This window comes from Amblyomma americanum, chromosome 7, assembly GCF_052857255.1.
Source record: "Amblyomma americanum isolate KBUSLIRL-KWMA chromosome 7, ASM5285725v1, whole genome shotgun sequence".
Taxonomy (NCBI): Eukaryota; Metazoa; Arthropoda; class Arachnida; order Ixodida; family Ixodidae; genus Amblyomma; species Amblyomma americanum.
Window position 1 is genome coordinate 158,708,298 of NC_135503.1, and position 18,049 is coordinate 158,726,346.

Genomic DNA, 18,049 nt, shown 5'->3' on the forward strand with positions numbered 1-18,049 from the left:
ACCATATTGTAGGTTTACGAACACACAGAGACCCATAGAAATATATTTCGACTAATGGCAACAAAGAGAACTTTTGCACAGGTCTTATGAGGCCATCTTTATTCATGTGGGATCTGGCTCTTCATGAGAGGGAATCTGTCAGGCTGAAACCAGCTGGTTTTTTGAATTGCAGTTTGAATTGAAATTTCTCTTGCAGCTTTTTCAGCAGACTAACAACCGTGCCATGTTTTTGTTGCAGCACAGATAATATGTACGATGCTCTGAGTCAGGTTTAAATGACTATTAGGAAGTTGCCCTGAGTCTGCAGTGTCCTCATCAGCCAGTCTGCTTTCACACAGGTGTACAGGTTCCGAATGGTGGCAGTGCCTCAGCAATGTACCTAATGAACAGCGACTTCACTTTACTGCCCAAATGCTAAAGCTGTGAGGCAATGGCGCTTTCAACTGGATGGTCATGCTCGTGCTGTGTGGCTCACTACTCGACTGCTCATGGGAGCTTAGCAAAATGAATGTATAATTCCTTTTTAATGCAACAGGATTAGGGGTCCCATTCACAAAAAAGTGGGCCCTCGTTCGTACATGTCACGAAAAAGCAAGTGGCAGTGAAATTCAAAAAATTTCAATGCAATTCCCACCTGCTCACCATGGAACTGCGCATCAGCTCATTGGGTGAGAGATAAGACAGCATCTCAATTAACTACCCACAAAAATGAGCCTTATGGGAGCTCGGGAAGAGCAACCTGTGTCTCGCAAGCCCCATCGGTGGCTCTGTTGAAACAGCCACCTGCCGAAGCACTGGCGCATGGCTTAACCACTGCGCCACGAGTGGTATGAGGACTCCCCACAATTTATGAACCTATAAAAGAAAAGGAGTTTTTGCGCGGGAGGGATCATGTGGTGTTGAATTTCACTCCGAAGGGCAGGTTATGCGGCGCCCAAGCTTTTTAAGCTCTTGGTCATGTTTTGGGGGCTTAACATGCACCGTGGCCTTCCATCTCCTCTTGCGTCAGCTCGCCACCTTGCTCGAGTCAGCAAGGCAACATCGCCAAGCCTTATGGCAGTGAAACCTGCCATGCATAAACAAAAGAATAAATTGAAAGTGAACACAGAGTTTTAAATTTGCAACCAAACTTGCCTTACACATACACATATCTTGCAGAAAGCACCCATTTTAAAATGATCTTGTTATTTATTACAAAGGCCACACAACCAGGGTCCAACTACAAGTATCATTCAGGTTGCATGTGAATGCGCGAATGCAACATTTATTACTTCTATTCGTATGCAGATTGATATCATGGTGGCGTACAATGTCTTGAAAGCAAATGCATTTTGTTTGTTCGGGCAGAACGTTCTCACGTGCATCTGTCGATCGAAGAATACAACGGTGTGCTGAAATTCAAAGACGCGCATATATAGTTTCACGTGGGGCTCTGCTCAGTCTCGCTGTCTTGAGTCCGAAAATGGAATAGTCGTTCTTCAGAGAGAACCTCACTGAAGTATAGGGCCCGACAAGCTGTATATATAACTAGCATAGATCGCATTAGAGAGGTTTTGAATTCTGAACAAAATTGTGCAAAGCAAACGCACCGCGAGCCCTAGATCGCATTTGAGAGGTTTCCAATTCTGAACAAAATTGTGCAAAGTAAACGCACCGCGAGCCCGGCGTGACTGCCTGTGCTGCGGCATATGACACCTTCAGCATTCTTCCTTTCGAACCTGCACAGTGGCGGTGCCATTGCACGATTTCAACTCGCTACATCTTCCTTAGGCATAGTACTTTACACATCGCAGCCAGGCTGGCCAGGCAGACCGGTGCACACGCGGCACAAGCGAAAGCGAGCGCGCCATACCCCCGTTGCGCATATTGCGCGTAGATGGCGCGATATGCGCAGCCGATGTAGGCAGCGGATAGCTGTTGAGAAGTTTTAATGCAGCTTACCATTTTATTAACAATGCATTTCAGTTTATGCAAAAACTGGTATGCTCTAACAAATGTAAGTGCGTAATTGTTTTGTTTTGCTTGTGTTTTTGTGTTTAGTGACGCAACCGGAACTTCCGCTGCTGCAGTTCCGGGTGTTTGGAAACACGCGTAGCAGACGACGCAGATGTCCTCACCCTGAGCGGGGGCGCGCGCGTCGAGGCACCCTAGAAGCGATTAGGGTGCCTCGATGCGAAGCGTCTAGACAGAGCCCGGAACCGGCCTTTTTCTTTGTGTTTACTTCAGTCCGTCCCCAGCAGTCCCTAGCTCTGGTTCCTCCCTAGAATTCTCTGTCCCTAGCAACATTTGTTTGTTTTTGTTTCTCATTTAAATAAAAACTTTGGATATGATTGCTGTACAAAGCCTATGAATTTTATAAACACATTTTTTATGTTCTGTTTCTATGTGAATTGAATTTGTTGGTACATTGTTATTAGTTGTGTCCAATCACGTGACTACTTTCATTTCGCAGGCACAGAAGCAACAGAAGCCACAGATTTGAATCTGTCGGACCGCAGAGACACGCCGACTGCCGTTACGCGGTCAGGTTACTTACCTCGCCTAGGTTAGGACAATGGGCTAGGACGTCGCCGTTAATTGCGCTTGAGGTGCACCGGGATTCTTTGATAGTTGTTACGCCAATTGCGTTTGGGTCACATTTTCTCGTTCTATACTCGCCAGTTTGCGCAGTTGCGCGTACTTTGTTGTCTTGTTTTCAGTGCTCTTGTCCACTCGCGAGTTCGCGCAGTAGCGCGCGCGCGCTGTAGCGCGTCTTTTGTTTTACGCTTCGTTTTCAGTGCAGTTGCGCGCCCTTTGTTTTACGTTTTGTTGTCAGTGCAGTTGCGCGTCCTTTGTTTAAAGTTTTTTCAGTGCTGTGAGCATTGTGCCTGCCGTCTCGTGGCCTCATTGGAATGGAAGGACCAAATTCACCACCTGCTGAGTCACCAGCGCGAGATAAGTATCTGTGCCCTGTGTGCAAAGCTGAATTTGCTTTTCTGAAATCCCAAAGTAGGCATGTGCGAAATAAGCACCCCGAAGCTGTGAGCTCATCAGCTCGTGAGAAAACTTTCGCATGTGACCTCTGTTGTAATGCTTTTCTCCACCGTCGTGAACTGTTGCAGCACCACGAGCAGGAGCGTGGCTTTATGGCGAGACGCAGCACGGTTCAGTTCTCTTCCATTGCAGGTGAGAAAGAATCACATGTTCTTAGGTTTTGTTTGTGCATGCACGCATGAAGGAATATGTTAGCTTGTGTACAGGGAAGGTTTGTCTGAAGCCCTCGTGCTGTGTTGTGCAGAGCGCGTGCTGTGTCTCTTATCCTCCATCCTCTAGATGCTGTTGTCACCAGTATATCATGCATCAACTAGCCCCACTTTTCACCTTATATCGGAAGCGGTCTTTCTGGTGCATGAAATGAAAGACAAGTGAAATTGAAATAAATGCATGCAGTGTAAACACATTGCAGACTGGGCATGGTAATCTTCAAGATTTTTACACAGCGGTAGGTGGTATACCGTAATAATGTGCCCTTTCAGGATTAGTGTTGATCTTTCGTAGGCTATTTACAGGTTGCTGGATTTGTAAAATGCATGACGCCTGCTTTAAAAAGTGCACTGAGCCGTTTTTAAAGCTTAGGCTGGCGACAGTAGTGAAGTGTAAGTGTTGGTAGTGTTTTGGGTTTTACGTTCATGGAGGTTTACCATCTCAAAGTGACTCGGACTATGAGGGACACTCTGGGGTCCTTTGACGTGCACTGATGTCGGACACAGTAGACTGGCCTCTAGAAAATGTGACAGCCGCGGCTGGGATTGAACCCGCGTCCTTCGGGTCAGCAGCCAAGCACCATAACTATCGAGCCATCGTGGCGATGTGCTGTCTTCAAAGTAGTCTGAGCAGTCATTTAGTAGCTGTGTCGTGTAGAGAGTGATTAACTTCCGCTTTTTGGTCAAAGCCTACAGCTGGCTGCCTTAAGGCTTGAAGAATGTCATGTAAATGGTTGTGAACATAGCAGATCAAATGCACTCATTGTGTGGTCTCTGCATAAATATATAATTTTTTTTTCTTTTTGCTGAATTTCAAGCCTGGAAGGAAAAAACTGAAAGGAAGGAGCAAGCGCACTTCATCGCAAAAAGAGGGGTGACGCGTTTGTCCTCTGGAGCGACAAAGAGGTACCTAGAGTGCCACCGTACCGGAGTAGCTATTCAGTCTGGACAAGGTAAACGGAAGCCAAAGGCAGTGGGTGGTGTGAAATGCAACAAACATTGTTTTGCTGGTATGGTTGTCACTTAGGATGGTGAAAAGGTAACCGTTGAGTACCAGGCCGAGCACTATGGCCATGAGAAGAGTGTGACACACCTGCGCTTGTCCGCCACTGAAGTGGCTGCCATAGCACAAAAGCTCGGTATAGGAGTCCCCATTAGAAGGATTCTTGCAGATGCACACTCATTTGCTGAAGTTGCATTGGACAGGCTCCATACTTTGACTACGAAAGATATATATAATATAAAGTACAAGTACCAAATTGGAAATGAGGAGCAAAGAGATCCCCCGATGACTGTCAGTATGCAGATGTGGATCCATGATCTAAAGGAAAGCACAGATTCGGCTCTGTTGTATGCTGATAACGAGTTGCTCTCAGGAAAAGACATCAAGGAGTTTAACATGGCCCTTATGACTTGCACTCAAAGGGAAATGCTTCTGCACTATGGCACCAAGGCTGTATGTGTTGACACAACGCATGGTACGAATTCTTATGGGCTTCTGCTCATGACAGTGCTCGTAATTGCGGCTGACTGGTCAGGCATACCTTGTGCTTATCTCCTCTCTCAAAGCACATCGGAGGAAACTATGGTTCGGTTTTTTCAGGCAATAAAAGATAGTATTGGTCAGGCACTTTGCTGTGAGGCCTTCATGTCTGACGATGCAGCAGCATATTGCAATGCTTGGCAAAAGGTAATGGGGATTCCTCAGAGACGCTTGCTCTGCACCTGGCACGTAAGACGCAGTTGGACCTCCAAACTTAGCAAAGTTAGTGGCGATGAAAATAAAAAACTGGTCAGACACTCTGCACACTTTGATGGCTTGCCCAAGCGTACCAGAATTTCAGGCTCTTCAAAAATTTCTGGCGGCTAAGTCTGTGGGGGAGTGCAAAGAGTTTGTGGAGTATTTCGAAAAGTCTTATGCGAAGCGTCATAAGCAGTGGGCGCATTGCTATAGGCAAGGTACTGGCCTCACGACAAACAATCACATAGAGTCTATGCACAATGAACTAAAGGCTGTTTATTTGCGAAGAAAGCAATGCCAGCGCCTGGACAAATTGCTGCATACTTTACTGGAATTTACGAATGATCGGCTCATCAAGCAGCTCATTTCACATGTGAGGCCCATGGCAAGCCACCGGACAGCAGACTGCTATAAGAAACACTGCACAGGTGCCGAGCTCGCTCAATCTGGCGCGAGTGAATCACCTGATGGATGGTGGCTGGTGAAGTCGCAATCTTTGCAAGAGTTTAAGCACACTGTAGTAAAGGGCAGCATACCATGATAAGGGTGCAGCTACAGTTGCAAACAATGCAACATATGTATCCACACCTTGCAATGTGTATTCTTGGATTACAAGCAGCACTTGAGTTTGTGCAAGCATATGCATGCAGTTGCTCAATGGGAGCGTGAAAAAAACAATTCAAGCACTCAGGGATCGACTGAAAAAGGCGCAGCTCTTCCTTCGACTTCAACCGAAAATGATTCATTCGCTCTAGATGAGCCCCAGGCACTTCTCGACAGCATCCAGGCTGATGCAATCCCTGAGCCGCAAATTCGTGGTATTGAAAACATCCGTACTTTGCTTGGAGCTGCTTTACAAGACTTAGCGAACAAGCAATCAGGCGATGCAGCTTAAGAAGAGTTCATGATAAAGAAAGTCCATGAGATAAGACAGGCGCTAAAGCAATTTCCGGATAAGCAGCCATCTGCAGCAAAGTGCACTGCTACAAACAAAAATCTGGAAAAGCAGCCAGATTATTGGCCCAAAAGGAAGCGCACCTCTGCGAGCACACAGTTTCCAGCATTTTGTGTTCATATGTACTTTTTATTTTATGCCTATGTGTACACCGTTTCATCAGGAGAAATCCCTGCAAATGTATTGAAATTTTGACTGCTCCGAACTAAAGATGGGAATCGAGGCCTTGTCAGGCTCCATGCCTTTTGCCTCGTCTTCCACTTTCAACTGAAAGGAAATAAAATGGTCTGAATCTGAAATAAAAAGCCTCAGCCTTCTCAGGAATGAGAAAGCGGCTGAGGTGCATCATGTATTAAAGCAAACCAGTGGTTCAAGATTTAGTTTTTCAAGCACCGCTGCTTCTTTTAAAACGCTAAAAACAATGTATGTTAACAATGGCATTATCATCTAAGAGCAGTGCTGGATGAAAAGGAATGCATTCATTATAAAACTGAGTTAAATACTTTTTTTTTCAGTGTTTCCAGTTGCACACATCAAAATAAAATGCGATTGACCGTAAGATCATCTCCACATTCGCAAATAGGTTTGCCTTGCTTTGTTAGCAGGAAGTTATGCGTAAGGTGCGTGTGACCTATCCGGAGACGGCATAAAATCACTTCCTTAAAACGTTCCTGGTGCACACGATTTAAATTCACCTAAAACTGGCTTCACCAAGTGTAGTTTATTATTCACTTCGCCGTTCCATTCCGACTGCCATTTTTCTCTTAATTTACGCTGTGCCAAGTTTATGCAATGCTTAAAAGGTATATTTACTTTTTTTATTTCCTTCCCACGAGCTTTAGCAGTGCAGTAACTGCCCTCTCGTTGCCTCTTATTCCGATATGACTGGGAACCCAGCAGAACTTTGTTTTGTCCTCGAGCTGCGGCTATCTTGTGCATGATGTCACCAAGAAGCGGAGTGACTGCATTTCTAGAGTGAAAAGCTGTAAGTATACTGAGGAAGTCTGTGTAAAGAATACTGTTGGTAAGGTTTTCGTTTTCTATTTTTTCTATGGCCACACAGACTGCGTAACATTCTGCAGTGAAGATGGATGAGCACTGTGGAAGTCGTACTGTTTTCTCAGACTTCCCTCGGACCACTGCGCTTCCTAAGTAAACGTCCGTTTTTGAACCATCTGTATAAAACTACTGTACTTTTCTTCCAGTGCAAGGAATTCTTGTACTATATGTTGTTGCGGAGTTTGTTTCTTATGAAACTGTGTAAGAGTGAGATCACAGATTGCAGGAAAATTGTACCATGCAGGCAGTGGATCTCGTCTCCTAGCAATGTTAGGTAATGTATCTAGTACGCAGAGGTTTTGGCACATCTCTTCAATACGCAGAATGAGTGGCCTGATAGCGAGCGGTTTCTTGTGAAACAGTGTTCTAGATGGGCACTTTGCGGCTATTGGGCAACATAGGTGTTTGGGCAGTGAACGGATGTTTAAAATGTATGAGCATGTGAGCATGGTGCTTCTATCTGTAAGCGATGGTTTGTTGATTTCTACATGAAGACTAGTTATGTTTGACGTTCTGTAAGCACCAGAGTAAAGATGCAAACCTAAATTATGTATTGGATCTAGTCGTTTCAGGTATGAAGGCCTCGCTGACCCATAAATTATACATCCGTAGTCTAAGGTGGAGCGTACCATGCAGCGATAAATTTGTAAAAGACGTCCTGTCAGCACCCCAATGTTTACGTGACAGTACTTTGAGTATATTTAGGGATCCGGAGGCTTTCTTTTTCAGTGCGTTTATATGAGGCAGGAAATTGAGTTTTTTGTCAAAAGTTGTACCCAGAAATTTGTGCTCTTTTTTGACAGGTATCTGTGTTCCGTTCAGGTGTATAAAAGGGTCAGCTTGTATGCTTCGTTTAAGCGAGAAAAGGATGGCTACTGTTTTCTGTGTGGAAAACTGGAAACCGTAGTGATCTGCCCATGTCACTAGTTTATTCATTGTCAACTGTATTTGTCTCTCGCATGTTGCTACGTTTGAGGATGTGCAAGCTATTTGAAGATCATCAACGTACACTCAATACAGGATGGACTTTGGGATTATTTTACTTATGGCATTCATGCTAAACAATGTTGTGCTTAAAATACATCCCTGTGGAACCCCATTCTCTTGAACGAAGCTCCTGAACAGAGTTGATCCCAGGCGTACTTGAAATGAGCGGTCGGAAAGGAAGTCAGTTTAACATCCTACCGCGGATACCTAGGTCGCCAAGGTCGCGGACGATACCAAACTTTCAGGTTGTATCATACGCTTGCTCCATATCAAAGAAAACGGCAAAACAGTGCTGTTTGTGTATAAAAGCTTCTCTTATCGTTTTCGAGGCGAACTAAATGGTCTGTTGTTGAGCATCCCTTTTTATAACCGCATTGATGGGCATCAAGTTCGCGGGGTTCAAGGACAAATGTTAATCTTATTTTTTTTTGTTATTTGACAGCTTACAGATGAAATGTAACTCTGCCATGAGGCTTTCTCAGCACTGTGACTGACGTACTGAGCTTGAGGTTCTATGTGTAGGGTATCTGCGAAATTTGCCCCAAGGTCTATTTTGTTGCTTTTTGCTTCCTTGCATTCCTTTGTGCACCACACTGTGTTTTTGCCGCACCACTCCTGAAGACTGAGGAACAGCTAAGTGTACGGCAGTAATTATGCAATTCGGGAACATTTCGTTGATGCTGAGGTTTTCTAAAGCTATATTTTCTAAATTGGCCTGTGCTCAAATTTCTCAGTCTGCTAAATGCAGCTTCCAATGTCGCGGTTTAGTTGGGATGATTTCTAGTGCTGATGTCAAACTATTAATACAGGAAGGTGATCGCTGCCATATGGGTTGTCAGTAACGTCCCATTTAAAATCGTTAAAAACAGGTAGAGAACTAAAACACAAACTAACCAGCTCACAGTGCCTGATGTTGGAGAGCAGTGTGTGGCCTTTTCCGTGTTTAAAAGACATATTGTTTCTGAGAATAAAATCTTGGATGGTTTGCCCCCTAGAGTCGCAGCGCTCGCTTCCCCAAAAAGGGGAGTAGGCGTTAAAATCCCCAACTACCAGATATGGCTCTGGAAGTTCATCTATCAGTTCTTGTAGATCATGGGCATTTAATGCAAATTGTGGAGGAATGTATACTGAACAGATTGTTAGTGTTTTATAGGTGATGATGCTGACTGCAACCGCTTCAAGTTTTGTAATGAGCTTGATCTCTTGAGCAGGGACGCCGCTTTGAACGACAATCGCGACGTCTCCCACGAGTCGATTTGCCTGCTCTCGATCGCGTCTAAAAGTTGATAATGTTTCAGGATATGCACATGTTGTGGACCAAGATTGGTCTCCTGAAAACATAAAACTATGGGTAACTTTCACCCTAAAATATGTGTTATGTCACTGTAATTCCGCATTCCCCTACAATTCCACTGAATTCAAAAAAGGCATGTTTGTGTTTTTGAGAGGAAATGAAAGGGGATTTACTTAGATATGGGCCCATTATGAGGGGCCTGTCTTTTTTTCGCTCAAGAGAGCTGTTCCGCCGCTGCAAAGCAGGCGGACTGGGAGTTATATCCATCACCTTGCCAGAACTGCTGGAGGACCACGCAGCTGCGGTTGTGTTAGTTTCAGGCCTCCCCTGACAAGGGAAGTCCTGCGGGATGCCGACCCATGGACCGGCTCTCCCTGCTTTCGCAATGACAGGGCAGCTTCCGCTGACCCGGCCTGGGGCGTCGATGGCCCTGCCATAGGCTCTGTGAAAGCGGCCTTGGCAGGTGCCGGACTGCTGTGTGGTGCTACGCCCCTGCGCACCACATCAGCGAAGTTTTGTTTTGCTGTAAAAAAGAATGTGTTTGTAAGTGCAAAACGCCTTCTCGCTTCTTTAGATGAAATGTTTTTCTTTGTTTTTATGGTGATTATCTCTTTTTCTTTCTTCCAGGACAGACACGCCCTGGAGTATGCAGCATGGTCTCCTTCACAGTTTGCACAGTGCGGGGCTGCGTCACATCCATCAGACTGGTGATCATTCGAAGCACATTTTGCGCAAGTTTTGCGACCGTGGCAACTCTGTGAGCCATGGCCGAACCTTTGACAATTGAAACATCTGCGAGGGTTGGGTATGTATGGTCTTACATTAACTTTCAAATATCCCACGTCATTTGTGTCGGGCAATGTGCTGGTGTTGAACGTAAGGATTAAGTGTTTGGTGTCTATTTCCTTATTGTCCTGGATTTTGATTCGGTGGACATCTATGACGTCTTGGTCGGTGGGCCCTTCGGGCATTTCTTTTTCGGTGATGTGAACAAAATCATTTTCGGATATTACGCCTCGGGCAGTGTTAAGTGAGCGATGAGAAGTCACGGAGACAGGGATTTCCGCTATGGACGTTAGGTTGGAGAACTTAAAGTGTTGGACATTGTCGCACAGTTCAAGCAATAAATCGCCGCTGGCCATTTTTGAGAGCTTATAGCCAATGCCTAATGTTTCTGTCAAGCAGATTGACACAAGGAAGGGGGACATTATTCTTGCCTGCTTATCTTCTTCTTCACTGTGGATCACGTGATATTTTGGAAAAGTTACTCTTCTTTTTTGAAAGAAGTCGTCTTCCTCGTTGTGTCCTCTTTTGAGAAAGCGATCTTGTTTTTAAAGTGGGGGAGCCACAAAAAATTAAGTTTTTCGGTCATGGTGCCAGTCACCCACCATGGAGCCCAACTAAGCGACGAGACAGGAATTTGCAAGGAAGGCCTGCCCACGCCACCTGTACACCTTAACTATAATCAAATATGGCGCAACTCACGGTAGTTGGTCACACAAGGTTTAACCCTAGCTGCCAGGAAAAACGAAGAAGTGAGTAGGAGGAAGGATAGTTGTGCGAAAGGGGTAGGAAAGTAAAAGATAGAGGAGAGGATAGGAAAAGGCAACTACAGATTTCCCCCAGTCGGGTCAGGCCGGAGGTGCCGTCTACAGGAAGCTGGGGCCAAAGTGGCGTATTGCCTTCGCCGAGGGGCCTTACAGGTCCAAACACTCGGCATCGGCTCAACCACCAGGAACCCCTTTTCCCCGGACACGGCGATGCCACGCACGGCGAAGCGCGGGTGCTCGGGTCCATGGTGAAGCACTGTTCACCATCATCCCCCTGCGGGAATGTCCCTGCGGATTCTCGGGAACCCGTGGTGTCGCCGAGCTGTGAAGGGAGACAGCGCAGCGGAGGTCGGGTGACCCAATCATGGAGGTGGCAGCCATCGGACACTAGGTCCGTGCTGTCGTGGACCTCCCTTGAACCACCGATGCAAGCCTACTGCGCCCCATTCAGTCGTAGAGGTGGCAGCCGATGGACATAAATTATGGTGAGGAATGAAAAGGAATAAAAATGAAAGAGCCTCTGCCTGTGGACCGATGGGCAGAGGGATCGTGCTGCCAAGAGGCTCCCTTGGATTGGCTGCATTAAAAGGTTCCTGAAAAGCGTATTTGAGCTTGCTTATAATAGCGCCTTGCATTATGTAGAGTACAGGCCACCGAGTGTTCATGCCGCGTACAGTACTTCAAAAGCGGACCAATCATTTACAATATATTTAAAATTCGCGGCGACCTACGGTGCCGCGTGTTCGCCCGGAACCCAAGCTCGTTACGTCAGCAGCAAATGTCTTTTATTGGTTTGCCATGACGTCACGCACCTCCCGTGGCCGCGGTCGGAATCTCCGCCCCCTCTCCCACCGAGTGGGTGGGACCGACAGAGGCGTGCCAACATTTCAGCGGTCAAAAAGTGACGAGAGAAAGGAGCAAAGATGCGTAAATTCAAATTTTGTCTACAGATAACTCAGCTTCCACAAAACGCATTAAAAAAATTCTAGCCGGAGGATATTTGTGACCAGCGCCCTTTAACATCGTAGGCATGCCAAAACTTTATTCGGAGCCCCTTTAAGCCTACGGCGTTTCAGGATGTCGTCGACGGGTCCTGGCTATGGCTTTTCCTGCTGCTGCCAAGTTCCTGGGGCTGTTGACAGGAGTGCACCGGTGTCTTCCTGTGGTCCTCTCTGTTCCTACTACCACTTGCCTCCCTTACACCGATTCCTTCGATGCAATGCCAGCGACACGTCGCAGTTCATCCACCCGTGTCCGCCCTGTCCCTTGGACATCCAGCAAAATGGTGGCCCTTTGTTTTCGTATCCCCCCCCGCCCAGAATTCGGAGGATAAAAAAATTAGGTCCTCATCATTATTTTACCCTTAAAGGCCTCTATTGAGGCATTACGTAAGTTTGAACATGGAATGTTCAAACTTAATGTTCAAACTTAGGTACAGAGCAGGCTATTCAAGTTTTATAGCTAGGAATGTTGTGTTGTTACCAACAATGATAAATTACCTCTATCTAGTGCATGTTTTTCTTTCCTAGCAACAAACGAGAGGATGCACAGTACACTGCTTGCTTTTGTTTTGTTAAACCTTTATTCAATGCTGCAGGAAATGCAGAAGCCACGGAGACCCTGCTGGCCTTTCCTCTTCCTTTGGCTCCTTTGTTCCAGCTTTTGGCTCAACATGTCATTAGCATTGGTAGTGGTCATACAATGACGCTGGACACTACCTTGTCTAGGCCTCTCGCTTTGAAAATGTACTGTTCGAACTTACCTTCAGGTTGCACCATGCGCTAAAAATGCAGTTCTATAACAAGTACAAGGCATCCACTAATACCCGTGCAGTGCTCTTGGCGTTGTGTTGTGGCAAGTTATATTTTCCAGAAGCTGCAGTTTTGGGAAGAAATGAGGCTTAACCCGATTCCTGAGAAATCTGCTAGAACAGAGTTCCAACTGAAAACACATGGTGTTGAAAGAGTACAGAACTAAATTTGAGTTGTTTTCTCACTTTCGAATGATGCGCAGCACACTGAAAAATGGCCATGCAGACGGACTGCGCCAACAAGCGATGCATAATTTATAACTGCCTTTTTTTCGCTTTTCTGGTTTCAAGTGCTAAACGACCGCTGTGATGTACACAAGGCGGTCAGGTTGCGCAAGGCATGAAAAAAACTGCAGTATAGTCACTGCTTTATTCGTTTCACCTCACATCAACTGTTATGCAAGCCTACCCAATAGTTGTACGATTATTTTTTGCATGCCTTCGGTGAACTGGACACATCATGTATGTGCGTATGTCACTGCTGCTATGCAGCGTTCACATCGAAACGGCATGAGGAAAAAATCGTAAATTATCAGCAGGCTTAAGCAAATGCCATGTCCTCGTATATACAATTTTATTTACATAGCATCGTTCCAAATGAAAAAAACATGCGCCCAAAAATTTGTTGCCTCTATGCCAGTGTTTTGCTAAGCGGTCACAAAGTCTGATACACTATTGACAAGGTTTCACTGCAGATTATTTTATTTCATGCGATTTTTAACGCGGAATTGAAATTGGACCCAAGATGTTTTCATTTCTACCATAGTCTTGACAAGTTTTGCTCATTGCCGATTTTTTTCATTCATGGTAAAAATTTAATTTATGGACCATTCTGGCTTTGTTGGTGATGGTTCTGCAACAGACTCATCCACTGCTGCAAAATTTGCATTTCAAAGTTTTCCCAGCCACTCTATTCAAGCTCATAATTCGCACACACATAAAGAACCCTGCTGAAAGTGAATGGCGGTGTAGTCTAATCTCAAGAAACTTTTCAAACCCTGCAGTTTACTTTCAGAAATCAGCTGGTGGTAGGAACATGTGCATTCATTTTTGGCCTTAAAAGTTTATGTTATGAGGTTGCTTTGAAAACTGCATATTATTGCAATAGCCTTAAAGGTGCAATTTCTTCAGAAAAAGTGGCATCTCTCTGTCATAAAAATCCCTGGTTGGTAGAGACAGGTCACGTGACCTTGTGACATCGCAATCTAATTACAGATTGGTCGAGTGAGATCGCGTGAATTTGTTATCGCAACTTGCCTACTGTGGGGGGCGAAAATTAATTGGTCATTAGAGGTCACATGATCATGCGGCGTCCTCATAACCTGCCTACCATGCCAGGTGGCACTACGGAACTGCTTCTGCAACACTCCTGCATGTCACACAGTAACGTAACGCCATTTGGGCTTGTGAGCAAAAACCTAGGAAAGAAAAGCACGGGAGGGATCTCTAATGCTATTGCATTGTACACCCAAGGGTAGAAGGGCCCCATCACATTTTTGGAAAAGAATTTTTCAAACTTCATTGAAATATTAATTTTTCTTGCAAATCATTCAGAAATCATGTTCCCATTACACCGTTCCAAACATGAAGGCAAAGTTGGAGCATTAAAAGTGTCTCGCGAAACCAAAGCTAAATGTTTCAGTTTGATACACAGGAAAATAAATGGAAGATTTTTGTGACATTTACTTTTTCAGCTTACATCCTACCAACACTGAGGTTTGGTTTCTATGGTGCCATGTGTCATCTCAACAACAGCAAGGGAAGGATGCTAGAATTCTTGAACCACAATGGGATCAAGTTATATGTGTAAACATTGAAGGCTTGCCTCACATGGGACTATAACTGGAAATCTTCCTGTCAGCGTATGGATTTGGCAGATAGTAACCCTCTCGACTGCTTTATGCATTCATAGATGTTTCAAATCATTTTACCTGTTTTTCTTGAAAAACCTTTTTTGCTACTTATTTCTCCTATATATTTACCTGTGCAATGAACTAGAATAAGTAACTTTTTTATGCTGCAGTTCCAAAAAGATGCCTGCATAAAGGCAGTTTTTTTTTACAGTCATTCCAACATACTTGACCATTGGTAATTACACACCTCACCTTTATGTACATGAACAGTTATTTCCCTCTTATTGAACTATTTTAAAGTTTCACTGCTAGCCTTGCATGTATATTTAGCAAAATTAAAAATTCAATCTGTTTTAACACTTTTATTAGGGCCCACTTTCAGGGCCGTCACACGGAATTCGTACTCGATGAAAAAGTAGTCCGTTCTTCGAGCAATACAAGGCTAAATTGCAAGCCGAAATTACAATGTCACGAATTTTGCTGCCTGTGGTTTGAGATAGTGAGACTTTAAAAAGCTAATTTTCTTGACTGTTGATTCGTCAGCGGAGCAATGCAAGATGCTGCAGACCATGGCCCATTGTTACTAAGTGCGATTTTTTAAAGTTTTATCGTGCTGTAATATTCTATTCTTATCTGCTGTTTTTTCTGGAAAAGTTGTCTTGTGGGATGCAGAGGAGAATTTTAAGTTGGCTAGTATTGATAGAATGCCAGCTCCTAATCACAAAAAGACCAGTCTCGCTGAAAAAACACCTCTTGGAACGTAGAAAAAAGCTGGAACTGAAATATAGGTATCGTTGCTACAGGCCAACTTCGCAAGTGCAGGTGAGAAGACAAAGCCAAAATAACACTATCTATGAAGCTGACAACTGCCCATGAAGGTTACGCATCTGAGTATTTAAGCAAGCGTCATTTCCAAATGCTAGTGCACTTTCATCACACAACGAAGAGTGAAAAAGGCAGCATCTGAATTTTGCAAGTTAAAGACAGCTTTTACTTGGTGGCGCCAGAGGCAGGCAGATCGTTTCAGTATCCTTGGTCTGGCGATTCGTGTCTGTGGTTTCATTTTTGATGTGCCATGATTTACAAGTATGGAGCAGCAGTTAACCCAAACGCTTTCCAAGTGTTCCTCAGACGAAGTTTGTCAGTACAGTAGAACCTCGTTGATACATTCCCGGTTCGTACACTCAAACTCATGGACATAATTGTCTTATTTTTTCCGGTTAATATGTCCCCAAAAACGCGATTTCCCGGCTACTACGCTTAAACATTTTGACAAATTGTGGTCGTATAATACGTTTATTGACCAAGCGCACATGTGCAAACATACAAGTGGGCCGAATGAGAGGGCACATGACGTGTTTTTGCGGCAGTCACACACTGTGGTGGCTTCTTTGCGGTGTCTCAATGCGACGAGGCGAAGCACCACCGCCGCCATCAAGAACAAAAAATAAAAACTGCGTGCTAGTTCGCAATGGGTATTTCTGCAGGGTCCCAATATGAAGAGGGGAAACGCTGAGGTTTCTTTGCGGTGCATAAGGGAAACGAGGCGAAGCTTCTATCAACTACAGCGATGAACTTGTATATGAATTGGCCGGGTCTGGGACATGCAGCTTAAAAAGCAGCACTGCGACAATTAGCTGCCATAGTGGCTTTTCCACAGTACTGGGGAGCGAAGGGGTGAAGCATCCGAAAATTGCAAGGCAGAGATTTTGGTTACTTTCGTCACTGCCATTGACGGACCGTACGCATTACGAATTTCCTTCCGCGCTAAAGAAAGCGCGAACGCAGACTGAATTCAGAGAGCTCTGGAATAGGATCTGTTCAGCTCTTGTGCCAAGAAATGCCAATCGGCATTTTTATAAAGTGAAATTGTCAATAAATGTTTTTTTCCCTCAATTCAGCAGTTACATTTCTCAAAATGAGGTGGTTTGAATAATATGTTTCTTCCCGCAAGTGAGGTTTTACTATATTCCTGTCAATCAGCAGTGCAGACACATCACAGCCGCCACTTAACGCACCTGCGCAGTGCTCACAAGAAGTCTCCCTTCAGATTCTTTCCACGGAGCGCATGGTTAGCGGCACTAGGGACGGCCCATGCAACGACATCCATCTATCTACTGAACACGAGGGTTCCAAGGTTCGAGCGACACTGTTGAGAGAGAGACTCGGCAGTAACATACGACCGCACTCTGCAGGTCGAGGCAATAGCTTGTTTGCTGCCAACTCGTCAGTGTCCAATACTCTTTGTATCCAGGCAATCCAGTTCTCCAAGTCCTCAAAAGCATTGTGCACTCTCTGGGGCTAAGTTTGGGGAAATGCAGGACGAAGCTAACAGAGTTTATCGCGAAAACTTTGTTATTGGGAACGGGATCCATACCAGCTGCTGGTGTCAACGAAGAGACAAAAGATGCCTTCAACGTCTGGCCAGCGGTTGCTTTTACTTCGGCTGCTGCTAGCCCCGCTTCAGTCAACAACCACAGAGTCCGCATTTACGTCATGGTTCACGTCACTTTTTGTAGGTGACATCATCAGAGAGTCAAGAGTTTGAGTCAGAGAGGTGGAAAAATCGTTCTGAACTCAGAATCCAAATCTCTGCAATAAATTAGTCTTTTGCTGCTGGACAAACAACTCTTTGAAATGCCCACATATTGGATTTTGCTAACAATAGAGTTGTTCTCGGTGTCCCTTTAAGCTGAGTCAGGTGAAAATAGTGACTCTGTCATTAAAATGCAGTTAGCAATACAGGCCCGCTTTGAAGGATAGAGATAGAAAGGGCCCATACATAACCAGTGCATTCGTCTTTGCACTGTGGTTTTGCAAGGAAAGGAACCTCTCTTACAGCTAAACTAATTGTGCGTCTTTGTTTGGCTCTCTTACATGTGCGCACCAAAGACCTGCAGCATGGCATCAGCAGTGGTTCGTCTGCTGCAAGGAAGCAACTTCTTTAATATTCAGCATTCAATGTGTTGCAAGTGCAATACGTGAAAGTTGCTGTCCAACTGTGGATGAAAACAGCCTAAAAATTCCTGTGGGTGAACTGCTTCATTACGAGAGTTCATGGTACTGGAGGGCACTGGCGCACAGAATAAATTGCTGTTCCCTAGTACGTTTCTTTTGTCACTTTTATTGCAGTTTTATGTGTCGACCTATACTGTTGGGGAGAGAGTGCCTTCGTGTGCTCCTTAAATGACTGCTTTACAAAAGCCTGAATATTGAAAAAGTAGACCTGTGTGCCTGGAGTGTGAAAACTTACCACAGTGCTTGAGTGTGCTTAATAAACCTGCAATTGTGGTCTCGCCGTCTTATTGACTGGGGCCTTCCTGTAGCATGCAACCTTGCAAAATTGCAGTCTGCCAAAAGAAAAAAAAGCATTAGGCATAAATCCACGACTTTGGGGATGACTTTCCATTTATTTCCATGGACTAGATTTACACATGTAAAACTGCACCATACTACATTAATAACAAAGGCAGCACCGTGCTTGCAACGAGCAAATTTGAGGAAATAGAAGCAAACATAAAAAACAAGATCATGGCAACACATTAGCAGAAAAGTAAA

The 18,049-nt window shown here is 44.8% G+C and overlaps 1 long non-coding RNA gene across 7 annotated transcripts; it reads left to right on the forward strand.

The window, feature by feature from the left end:
- The first annotated feature begins 2,493 nt into the window (after window positions 1–2,493).
- Window positions 2,494–17,597, forward strand: LOC144096720 (uncharacterized). Of its 7 annotated transcripts, XR_013306828.1 has the most exons (4): window positions 2,494–3,165; window positions 4,061–6,923; window positions 7,002–7,090; window positions 9,906–17,597. It is a non-coding gene; the product is annotated as an uncharacterized LOC144096720 (long non-coding RNA). The 7 variants fall into 7 exon arrangements; XR_013306823.1 differs by having other exon boundaries at window positions 4,061–9,821; XR_013306824.1 differs by having other exon boundaries at window positions 4,061–7,090.
- The last annotated feature ends 452 nt before the right edge of the window (window positions 17,598–18,049 follow it).